This window comes from Microtus ochrogaster, linkage group LG4 (assembly GCF_000317375.1).
Source record: "Microtus ochrogaster isolate Prairie Vole_2 linkage group LG4, MicOch1.0, whole genome shotgun sequence".
NCBI classification, from domain to species: domain Eukaryota; kingdom Metazoa; phylum Chordata; class Mammalia; order Rodentia; family Cricetidae; genus Microtus; species Microtus ochrogaster.
Window position 1 is genome coordinate 62,685,742 of NC_022030.1, and position 11,801 is coordinate 62,697,542.

The window sequence follows — 11,801 nt, forward strand, 5'->3', positions numbered from 1 at the left end:
TTTTTTTTTTTTTTTTTTTTGAAAGATGACTTGACAGCATTTGTCTTAAATGTTTCAAACAAATAGAAATCACTTTTAGGGAACCAGATGAGCTGGAAAGAGCAGAATGTGGGTGGCTGTTGGAGTGGGAGCTGGGTAGTAGGAATTCTTTCTATTCTATATTTTGAGTCTATGTTGTTTCTGTGGGTTTTTGTTCCCTATCGAAAGGTAAAAACAATAGTCCTCCTAGGCAAGGGTCAGCTTTATCTGACATTCCACCAGCTTTTTATTTTTGATATAATGTCATTCTCTGTTTATTCCTAGTGTCTTATGCTGTTTGTGGTGCCATAGACTGGATCTGTTTTATAACTTTCTAACTTCTTGCCACTACCTATAATATGATAGGACTTCCAGCAAATTAACCTAATACTGAGAGGCTTGGATAAACTCACACATGAGGTCTAGTAATGGGTTTGATAAGTTCCCTGGGATTTGCCACGTGACAAAGTCTGTCAGTGAGAATAAGAGCAGCTTGTCCACTGCCTACCTGCTTCTTTCCCTTCTCTGGTTTTTATCTCCTATGAAGTTTTTTTTGATTTTTAATTCTGTTACTATTATTATGTGAGAATGAATGTGTGTGTGTGTGTGTGTGTGTGTGTGTGTGTGTGTGTGTGTGTGTGTGCAAACGCTATGTGCTCATGCTATGACATCTGTGTGGAGGTCAGAGGAAAGCTTTGTGGCGTTGCCTTTCTCCTCTACCATGAGTTCTGGGGATTGAACTCAGGTCATCAAGCTTGTACAGTATGGGTTTTCTCCACAGACATCTCTGGTTCTCCTTCTTACCTTACTAGACTCTCTGTTGTTGTTGTTGTTGTTGTTGTGTGTGTGTGTGTGTGTCCCCTTACCTCTTTTCCAATCCCAGGAGGACAACTAAGTCCATTCTTTAAGTTTAATCCTCATTTTCACAGGAACCTTTGCCTTTGATTTGAAGAATTTTCCACTGCTCCCAGTATCGAGCATTCCCCTGGGCAATCAACATCAGATTTTGTCAGATTTTTTTTGTGGTGGCCGTTGACACTCTCCCTTATTTTGCAAATATGATACATTATTTTGCAGATCTCCAAACATTATGCCAACTGTATCTTCCTTTTTAAATATTTTGAACTTTATTTTTATACCCATGAGTGTTTTGCTTGTGTGTATGTCTGTGTATTGTGTGCATACCTGGCGCGCGAGAAGGCCAGAGGAAAGAATTTGGATCACGTGGTACTGGAGTTAGAGATGGTTGTGAGCTGCCATGTGGGTGCTGAGTATAATCCTCTGCTAAAGCAACAAGTGCTTTTCTGTTGTTTTTGATTTGTTTTTGTTTTTTCCAGATAGGGTTTCTCTGTAGCTTTGGAGCCTGTCCTGGAACTCAGTCTGTAGACCAGGCTGGCCTCGAATTCACAGAGATCCGCCTGTCTCTGCCTCCTGAGTGCTGGGATTAAAGGTGTGCGCCACCACTGCCTGGCTCTGGCCCACCTCTCCAGTCCCCAGCTGTATATTTTAGACATAACTCCTACCTGAATGGTGGTTATCTTAATTTCCCTGCTCAGTTTTAAGCTCCCATCCTTCCCACCTTGACAGGGTCTCACTATACAGCCCTGGCTGTCCTGAAACTCACAGACATCTGTCCGCTTCTGCCTCCTGAGTGTGGGGATTAAAGGCAAGCACCACCTTACCTGGATATGTTTAAGGTTTATTTTTTTAAATCACCCACTTTTAGTAATGCCATATAAACACAGATAGAGACGTGCGGGTTTGATGTAAGTGCAGCTACAGAGGCAAGAGTGGTCCAGATGCAGTTGGCATTTGTGGGATTTGTTACTATTTTTGTTGTTCTTCACGACTGAGAGTCATTGTGCTTCTTGGCTGACTTTCATTTGTGAGCCTCTCAGCTATGATTTCCTCAGAGACATCCTGCCCACCTCCCAGAGTCCTTTGGTTGGGGCTTTGTCTGTATGCTCACTGGACTGCTTGATCCTGGTTGCTAGCTCACTAACACACTTCCCCTGACTCCGGGTCTCCATTTGGGTCAGTCTTCTCTATCTGTAAGCTCAATGATCTTTTCCTCCCAGGCATCTACTCTGGCTATAAAGCCACCAGTATCTGTTTCAAGCACTGTACTTTCTAGCTCCCACAATTCCTTTGGGTCTGTTTCCTGTTCTAATTCTATTCTCCCCTCCTATTACTTTTCAGTTCATTTCTCATCACGTTATTGTTCTCCACGGACTTCTTTTGTGAAAGATTTATTCATTGTGTTTTATGTATGTGTGGGTGTTTTGCGTGCGTGTCTGTGTGTATCATGTGACTGCAGTGACAGAGGAGGCCAGAAGAGAGTGTCTCGTCCTCTGTACCTGGAGTTCCAGACAGCTGTGAGCCTGATGTGGGTGCTGAGAACTGAACCCAGGTCTTCTAGAAAAACAAGTGCTCTTAACCATCGGGTCATCTCTCCAGCCCCGTAAAAGCTGATTGTAAAGTCTTTCTCTGCTAAATCCACACTTGCCCCACCACACTTAGTGTTAACTGTCAACTTGACAGACTCTAGAATCACCTGGGAGACAGGCCTCAGGGCATTCCCATAGGCGATCTTCTTGATCACATTCATTGAGGTCAGAAGTCCTGCCCATTGTGGGCGGCACCACCACTCCCTAGGCTTGGGATTCTCAACTGTATAAAATAGAGAAACCAAGATGGGCACTAGCAAGCGTTTATTGCTCTTCTCTAAGAGCTGATTTAGTGTGAACAGCTGCTTCCCCACGCTCTTCCCAGCTGGACCTCCCTCAAATTCCCTTCCAACAGTGAAGTAGCACCAACCCTTTCTTAGGTGGCTCGTGACTGGTCATCCTATCACAGCATCAGGGAAGGAAAACGAGGCAGTCTGTTCCTGTAACCCTGCACTGCCTTCTCTCCCCTTCTCAGGTCGGATGCCGGGCATAGCGAATTGGACATTGCCAAGGGACTACCTTCTTTCTCTTGTCTTCCTTTAGGGAGTGACTCAGCATTTGGGGCTGGCATGAAATTATTTTTTAGTCAGGCTGATCTAGTTGAGACGCGTCTTAACATCTTTTAGGGCAGGTGTAGCACAGCCTTGGCCCCTGGCAGGGCTCTTGCCTGTGACTAACGTAGAACCTTTTGAATGGTTTACTGAATGCCCTGCCTGCTTGGCTAAGTCTTCTGCCTGACTGGGCAGAATCATGTGTTCCAGTAACTTTCTAACATAGGGACTGCCACAGCTCTCCCCTCCCCACGTAGATCCAGCACAGTGACAGAGTGGCCCAAGTACCTGGGTCCATAAAACCCTTCACTCTGACAAAGATGGGCCACAGCTGCAGGTAACGATGTCAGATTCCTGCCATTTTCCATACCACACCAGATATTCAGTGCTGGGTTATGGGATGGTTTATTTTTAATAAAATATGATGGCAGTTTTGGTCCTTTAAGCAGCTCTAAGCATTGCTGTTGCTGCTGCTTTAAGGAACATTAATACGTAAGTAGTGGGAGAAAGAGACAGCTCAGCGGGTAAGAGCACTGACTGCTCTTCCAGGCTCAGGTGCCACCCGGCAGCCCACAACCATCTCTAACTTCAGTTCCGGGGCTTCAGACGCCCCCTTCTGGCCTCTGTAGACACTGCACACATGTGGCGCCTAGATATACAGGCAGGCGGAACACCCATACTCATAACAATTCAAAATGATAAAAAAGGTGAAGAGGCAGCAGATGGCTGTCTGAGTTCTCTGGAAGAAAAAACTCTCTGGCCATTCAGGGCTTTGCATTAGAACAGTGGTTCTCAACCCGTGGGTCACGACCCTGTTAGATAGGGGTTGACCCTTTTACTGGGGCCAGAAAACACAGATATTTACATTACAATTATAACAGTAGTAAAATTACAGTCATGAAGTAGCAATGTAATTATTTTAAGGTTGTGGGTCACCACATCATGAGGAACTGTATTAAAGAGACACAGCATTAGGAAGGCTGAGAACCACCGCCTTGGATTATAACCACCACCGTTTGGGTCCCTCAGCGTAGACAACCCAGCCATATGCTCTGCCCATCCTCTCTCACTCCCCTCTCCTTTCCTCCCTTCCACTTCCTTTTCCTTCTAGTCACACCCTGCCCAATGCCATGCTTAGTGTGCCCACGCTGCCCCTCTGACTGGCCACTGAGGATGTAATGCGTAGTAGAGTCAGACAGAGCCTCCTCCTGGAGGCTCCTGGGGAAACAATTTGAGGTCATAGTTCTTGTGAAAAAGGCAAAAATCAGAAAGGGAGGTGTGGTGGAGTAATCTTTTTATACACTGTGAAGATATGTCTTTGCCAAGGTGCCTTCTTATTAGTTTAATAAAAAGTTAAATGGCCATTAGCTAGGCAAGAGCTGTAGGTGGGACAGCTAGGCACAGAGGATGCTGGGAAGGAGAAAGGTAGGGTTGCCAGGAGACATGGAGCAAGACATGCTGGAGGACAGGTAAAGCCACAAGCCATGTGGCAATACATAGAGTAATAGAAATGGGTATTTAAGTTGTAAGAGCTAGTCAGTAACAAGCCTAAGCTATGGCCAACCTTTTATAATTAATAATAAGTCTCTGTGTCATAGCTGGGGAGCTGGTAGTCACAGTGAAATCATGAAGTTAGGAGGGTTTCACAAGCAGAGTTGACCAAGACCGAGACCAGTGAGGTACCCTAGGGTGCTATAGGAGACGTCACCCAAAGGAGGGGTGGGAGTAGATGTAAGAAGAGCCATCTCCGAGAAGGTGAGTGCCTCCTTCTGTCCTCAGGATGGAGTCTGAGGCCAGAGAACAGCTTCTGGTCTATGCCTTCTCAACTCTCCAATGTGACCCTTGTGGCCTCACCTGGTCCCAAGGAGGCCCTGCTTTGGAAGAGGCATGCAGGATAACAGACATGCCTTTGGTCCCTGCGTTGTTTGATAACAGACTCGGGCCACTTGTTATTGAGTGAGTGGAGTCAGTCCAGGCACCACCAGGATTGACGATCAACTCCCACAGAGGCGCTAGGACCCCAATACAGCCCATCTCACTCTGATGCAGCCCACCAGACACTTTTTCACAAGTCGTTGGTAAGAAGCCTAGCATATGCTAAAGATGCACACTGCATGAAACATACCTCCTTTAAGACAGGTTAGAGTTGCGATAAGCAAAGAGAATTTATGTGAAAGGGACCCAGATTCCAATTGACGCTCAGAGCCTTAATCAAAGGGCTGATAAGCCCCAGAATTACAGCTCTTCTAACACGCACAGCCATCCCCCTGGGTGTGTAGAAAACGTAGATCAAAGGCACTTTGGGTGATTTAAAAAAATACGGTCTTGTGCGGTCCCGAAAGGGATGCTGGACCTGAAACTATTCTCTAATAATTTCTAATAAAAGCCTGAGCCAGGAGCTATGCATTTTGAGTTTCTTCTCACAGAAACAGAAGGAATTTTAGTTTTTCTTAGACTGCATTTTTCTAAAGATAGACCCAATAACCTTTCCCTCATACATTATAGCCCAGCCTTGATGATGCCCAGCGTGGTCAGGAGGGCTATTATGTCATAATGTCGTAATAAGGGGCATTTGAAGGCTGCAGTTTCCGGCTATGTCTCTTTAAGACTAAAGATTTTCCAATTAAGATTCCATAGTTAATGTAAAGGACATGAGCAGGAGGCGGGGAGAATGCTTTTAAGTTTGTGTTTTAAAGAGTTTAGCAGGGCCTGCTGGCACGTGATTGTAATCCCAGCCCTCGAGAAGCTGAGGCAGAAGGATGACTGTGAGATCAAGGTTACCTGGGGCTATCAAAATAGAAAATTAAATTTCTTTTGAAATGTTTATTAGTTAATGGGTTCTTGGTCTTCAGGATTAGACAAATTTCCCTGGGAAATATCCCTAGAACCTTCTTCAGAGAGCGGGCCAGCCGAGAAGTTCACTGGCAGTTTGACGGGCGCAGCAGGACTGTGGGCTGAGGTTTTGAAGTGCCTTGACCTCAAGAGGCTGGCTGCTGTCACGGACGGGGAGCCTGCAATGGGAACTTGAGACTATCACGGGGACAGGAAGCAGCCTACCTCATGGACTTAGCTGTGTGTTAATGGAGGCGGTTGACTGACAGTCCTGTGTGTCCTGGACACCTGCTTAGTCACTTGAAGATTTTCCTCTCCACTTTAGCTGCGCCTGCTGCCTTCTGGCTGTCTCGCTGCGAGGAAGGCTTCCTCCTTGCCTGAGTACCTAGTAAGGAGACAATCCAACATGCGTTCTCAGACCATGAAGGTACCCAGCAGAGGACTCAGGAAAGACCTTCTGGCCAGGAAGAACAGAAGCAGAGTGAAGTTGGCCTGGGGCCTGGTTTATGGAACTGTTTGCTGATAACAAAAGCAGACAAAGACAGGCTGTGCCTGCAAATGAACCAAGAACATTCAGTTATTGTAAATATTTTTTCTTGTGTCTTGAGTTTTGTTTTGTCTTAAATACATTTGGGGGCTGGCAAGATGACAGGTGAAGAAGGCACTTGCCACCAAACCTGGAGAAAAGACTCCTGAAAATTGTCCTGTGATCCCCATATGTATGACATGGCAGAGCTCTCTAGAAAAATAAATAAATTAAAAATTTTAAAGATATATTTATATATAAAAGTCTCCCCTCCCCCATCTGTGTACTAGGCAGGGTGAAGCTTGCCTATAGATGCAGCACTCAGGGAAGTTGAGACAGGAGGACTGCTTAAGCCCAGAAGATGGAAACCAGCCTGGGTAACACAGTGATATGTCATCTCAAATAAATAAATGAAAAAAGAAACAAGTAAATAGACACGGAATAAAATAAAAGCAAGAGAAAACACATTCTGCTTTCATCATGAATGTATCAGGATGTCTCAGAAGCATCTTTCAGTCTGTGTAGGGCCCAGCCAAGACAAGCTCAATAAAGGCCTGAGTTTCAGATTATCTGGTTCCAGAAAAGACCACAAACCGAGACCACCCAGGCACCACCCAGGAATGGACCATCTAAGAGAAAGTGCCTAATGGTTCAAAGGAATTTCCTAATGTTCCAGCCTTTGTAGATAGGCTCACCTGATGGCCCTTAGCCCAGCACACACCCATCCCCTTTCACTAAGACACCCCTAGACAAATGTCAGCCAGTCAGGGGTCCTGAGCCTTAGAAATCCCTCAGCCCAACCTCTGCTATGATAAAACCTCACTTCAACTGAGCTCGAGGCTCTCTGATCGTGCCAATGCCTTGGACACATGGAGAGTCCAAGTTCAAACTTGAATAAATGCTCTTTGCTTTTACATATGGTATTCAGTCTCTGCGGTGATCTTTTGGGGGTCCCTGCGATCTGGGCATAACAGACAGGAACAGTAAAAAGTCAGATATTGTTCTCAACAGTCATGGAAATGCGAGTTCTGACCTCTGGCCACAATTGGATGTCAATTTCCAGGCCTAGTTCATCTTCTGGTTCCTGCTTCCCAAACATGGGATCTCTTCTCTCCTGGTTGGCCAGGGAAGCCAGTTTGTCCTGCTTTCCTCCCCGGGCCTTCTCTTCCATACGTGCAGAATCCCTAGTGGTTTGTGGTTACACCCTCAACCTATGCTCCTGGCTGAGAGCTGCCCTGCTGCCGAGCCCTGCCAGCTGAGATGCCATGGGGCTTTGGCAAAACCTCTGTGGCAGAGTCCTTGCTTCCTTGGGAAGGACAGATGGGGCTCCTGTGCCCAGGCACCTCCACCATGGAAGGAAGCCATACCCTGTGGGTAAGTGAGCATGTGGGGAGAAACAGGAGGCTGGTCCCTTAACCCAGACCACTCACCCACAGAGACAACCAGTTAGTGGAGAAAAATGAGTCCTTTCATTCGCACAGCTGCTCTGGGTACCAGTGCCATCCTGACAGCTGGCAGAGGGTGCTCTCCACGGGCAGGGGCACAGATGTATTGCTGGCAGGTCTGGGGTGCAGGTGGGTTCAGTCATCATGAACCTTAGATCCTTCCAGCTGCTTCTAACTTCAGCTAACAAGCTCCCCTCTAGCTGGCAGATAGTAACCTTTCTCCCAACATCTCTTCCTCATTTTCCCCAGCCCTTGGCTAGCAGCTAAGTTTTTGTGGATGATGATTCTGTTTGAGTCTCTAAAAAACTGTATTGTCAGAAGACAGAGACCAATTTAATACAAATTGTATGCACCATTTGGGGTTTTGCAGACCCCTAAAAGCCACACATGGGCCCTGGCGGGAGGCATAAAGAACCTTGTTCTCCGCGTGTACACTCCATTTTGATTATCTGTGGATAGCTGCCTACTCCGTTGATTGACAGCATGTAAATTAGGTGGTTTGATCTTTAAGTTTGCAAATTGGGGTATTCTGTCTATTTCTTGGGCACTTACAGCCAATTCCAAATTGCTGTCATTTCATAAATTACGATCTATCATATCTGTAGGATTAGGAAAATAGCATTGGCTCAGAGTAAGAAACTAAAGAGCACAAAGGGGGTACAACTGGAGCTGGCTTCCCTCAAGATACTAGTGTCCTCCCCCCCCCAGGCCAAGTATCTCAGGGGTCTAGGGTATATCTGTGTTCCCTTTAGTGTAAGCAGGAGTTCTATACTTACCGTCGGATTTGCTCCCCTACTGTATCTTAGAGAACATTTACTTAACCCACTCATAAGAGCTTAGCCCTTTCCTTGTCACGGCCAAACTGTTCTTTTGCATAGACATGCTACTATCAATTTTCTTACCCAGCTATCAGTGGATGGCATGCTCCCCCACGTCATAGGAAATGCCCTCAGTTCAGGGAACCACATGGCTGTCTCCTTGTCAGCCATCAGAGTGTGTGGACAGGCGTTAAATTTACCCCACCAGAGGAAATTAAAGTCAAAAAGTTGGGGGCCTGGAGATGACTGAGTGATTAAGAGTGCTCAGTGCTTTTGCAGAGAACTGATGTTTGGTTCTCAGCACCAACATGATGGCCCACAGCTGCCTGAAACTCCAGTTTCAGGGGATCTGATGTCCTCTTCTGACCTCCCTCCCCACCAGATACAAGTGGTGTACAGACACACGTGCAGGCAAAACACTCATGTATAAAATGAAATTAAAAAAAAATTAAAGCCAAAAAGTCTATGGTAAATCCTTCTTTTGAGCTGAGCTAGATGATTCAGGTAAGTAAAGGTGCTTTCTGTGTAAGTCTAGCAATCTGGGTTTGATTCCCAGGAGCCCACATAATGGTGGTACATGTGTGTGTGCATGCACACACACACACACACACACACACACACACACACACACACACCAATAATAAAAACTTTAAAAAAAAACCTTCTCTGCTTACCCCTTCACGTAAAGCATACCCAAGCTGGATATGGCCATTTGAGGTTTACCTTTGCACAAAGTTCTTTTTTGTTTGATTTTGTAACTGTGTATGTATCTGTTTGCATGTGTGTGGGCCTGTGTGTGTGCATGTGTCTAAGTGTGCATGTGCATGTGTGTGTGCCTGTGTGTATACATGTCTGTGTGTGCATGTATGTGCTTGTGTGCATGTATGTCTACGTGCATATATCTGTGTGTGCATGTGTCTGTGTGTGCATGTGTGTGCGCACATGTGTGTATGTATATTGAGGTTGATCAGGTGCTTTCATCTGTCATTTTCACCTTCCATATTGAGTCAGGGCTTTCAGCTGAGCCCAGAGCTCGCTCTTGCAGCCATTCCTGCTAGCCAGCTTGCTCCAGACATTCCCTGCCTCCCCATTCTTTGAAGAGGGAGGACAGGTGGGTAGCCATGCCCTCCCAGCCTTTTATGGGAATATTGGAAAACCAAACACCAGCCTTCCTGCTTGTGTGGCAATCGCTTTGTTCCATGAGCAATCTCTTTAAGCCTGAGCGTGCAGGCTGTGATGGTTTGAAGAAGAATGGCCCCTGTAGGCTCAGACATTCAAATACCTAGTCAGTCACCAGGGAGTGGAACTGTTTGAAAGGATTACAAGGATTAGGAGGTGTGGCCTTGTTTGAGGAAGCTGATCTGAGCTAGGCTTTGAGGTTTCAAAAGCTCAAGTCAAGCCCAGTATCATTCTCTCTATCTCTCTCTCTCTCTCTCTCTCTCTCTCTCTCTCTCTCTCTCTCTCTCTCTCTCTCTGTCTCTCCTGCAGATCAGGATGTAGGACTCTCAACTTCTTCTCCAGCACTGTGTCTGCCTGTGTGCCCTGCCATGATGACAATGAACTAAGCCTCTGAAGCTATAAGCAAGCTCCCAATTCAATGCCTTCTTTCCTTGTTGCCATGGTCATGGCGTCTCTTCATAGCAATAGAACAATGACTAAGACACCGAGAAAGGGACATGGCATGCTGTGGGAGACAGGCTGTCCACGTCTGAACTTCAACGTCATATTTTTTTTAGCTATGTGAGCTTGGAAAAATTGCTTAGCATCTCTGTTTCCTTTCTTATTTATGACACATGGACAATAATTGTGCGTACCACATAGGACATTGCTAGGATCCAATCAGCTAATGTCTCTTAAGTGCCATGACCAAGGATGGACATCAAATAACACTTCACAAGCGTTTGAGGGTTTTATTAGTCAGGGTGCCCGTGAAGAAAACTCAGAGGGGCATGGGGAAGGATGCGGGAGAAAATGCAGGCATGACCTGACAGCCAGCCTACTTGGCACACTGCACATCCAAGAAGCACAGCACACCATGCCCCAGAAGCCAGAACACTGACTTCTGAAGTGGCTGGGAGCTGGCCTGAGGATGAGTCTGCATGCTCCATGTCTCTCTAATGAGCTTCTCCCACAAAGAGACCCTGGAGTGTGAGTGCTCACTGTCCAAGCCGAGGTAATGTGCCCACCAATCACACTGGTTGGGCTTCTACCATACAGCTGATTGTTCACGTGCAATAAAGCAGACGCTGTTCCCTGAAACCATCTCCTCACTCTTAACCAACCCATGGGCATTGCTGTCATGTTAGGGGACGCTCACAGCAAGAAGCCAGCTTACCTTGATACATCCTGCAGAGACGCAGAGACCCGTCTCTTCCTGAAACTGCAGGCCTGCTGAGCCTGGCCCGCTGTGGGGAAGTCACTCCACAGAGTGCCAACTACAGACTGGTCTACATCTAGACCTGGAGAGCTGCTCACACTGGGAGCCTAATGAGAGGCCACTGTTCCCTGAAAATAGCCTGCCTGTTAGTCCTGCGTTCACACCCTGCGGTGGCCTCTCTCTTCCCTTGGCCTGACTGGGAACTCACTGTGCTCCTGGGAGTCACCAAGACAGCAAAGCACTGGGGCCATCTCTCCCTCGTGCGGGGGCAATCCTGAATCGCAGTTATGTAGTTCCTATCAGAGAAAACTCCCAGAAAACAACGCCCTAGGTCTAATTAAAGCTCAGAGGACATGGGCTGTAAGTGGAGCATGGGGGCAGGGATGGGGCGGGTGTGGGACAGGGGCTGAGACTCGGGTGGGGTCTGCAAGGGCTCTGGATGGAACAGGAGTCACAAGAGAATGCATTCCCCACTCCAGTCTAGGGATGCCCTCTCTAGCCTGCTTGTCCACCCAGTGTCTTAGTACTGAGTTAAAATAAAGCCTGTCCTCATACCTCAGAGCTCCTAAGGACGGGATGGAAAGCTTGCCGTCAGATTCCCCCACCCCCATCCTACTCCCAGAATCCAATGTCCTTGTTTTCTGTTATGCACCCCTAGTGGGTCTAATGGCGTTCCCTGGTCTACATTGCTGGGAGGCAGAGGCAGGCAGATCTCTGTGAGTTCGAGACCAGCCTGGTCTACAGAGCTAGTGCCAGGACAGGCTCCAAAGCCACAGAGAAACCCTGT